The sequence below is a fragment of the Seriola lalandi genome, unplaced genomic scaffold (assembly GCF_002814215.2).
Source record: "Seriola lalandi dorsalis isolate HSWRI2012SDOR001 ecotype SW California unplaced genomic scaffold, Sedor1 jcf7180002054603, whole genome shotgun sequence".
Taxonomy (NCBI): domain Eukaryota; kingdom Metazoa; phylum Chordata; class Actinopteri; order Carangiformes; family Carangidae; genus Seriola; species Seriola lalandi.
Window position 1 is genome coordinate 1,808 of NW_019525156.1, and position 878 is coordinate 2,685.

Below are 878 nucleotides of genomic sequence, written 5' to 3' on the forward strand. Positions count from 1 at the left end.
TGATCGGAACAATGTAATTTAACATAGTTTCAAATCAAAGCATGAAACTAATGGTTTGAACAAAGAGTTTATAGCTGTTCTAATTCTGTGGCTCAAGACGTAGGGCGGGTCGTCCCCTCATCAGAGGGTCGGAGGTTCGATCCCCGGCTCCTCCAGTCCACATGTCGAAGTGTACTTGGTCAAGATACTGAACCCCAATTTGCCTCCTGGTCGTTAAGACTAGAAGAGCACTATTTAAATGCAGCTGGGCTTGAACGTGTTTAATGTAATTAATAGGTAATTATAATTTCTTTTTTACAAAGCAGGCAGGTACACCCCGACTTCTTTTCTTTTTTTGTTGTAGGTATTTAGATTGTGTTTTGTTTCTCTATTTGATATTTTATGTATTAGGTATTTACGTTTTTTATATTTCATTTAATTTTCTTTTCCTTCCTGTTGGATGCCTAAAAATTAACTGGTCCTAAACTGTTTCCTTATCATCTATTTTAACTTGTCAGATTCATTATTTAGTCTCATTAAAGGCTTTAAGTGGATCATGAAGTAATACAATAAAAAAATATATATATTTGTTTAAAAGTATAATGTAATTAATCAATTAAAACAGAACAGAACGGACAACACAACTGATAATATCCTACAATTAGCTAGAAATATACAGAAACAACAACAGCACAACAAGTTAAACAAAGACAATTAACGAAACAATTACATTAATTAACAATGATCTAGAATGGGTACAGCTCTGGTTTGCTTTTAGCCAACACTTAACCTTTGTTGTAAAGGGGTTTATTATCTCAGGAGTCTGAGAGCAACTATCTGAGTGTTGCCCGTCCAGTGCTGGTGATTTAGGGTCCAGTCTCCACGTTCTTCAGTGTGCA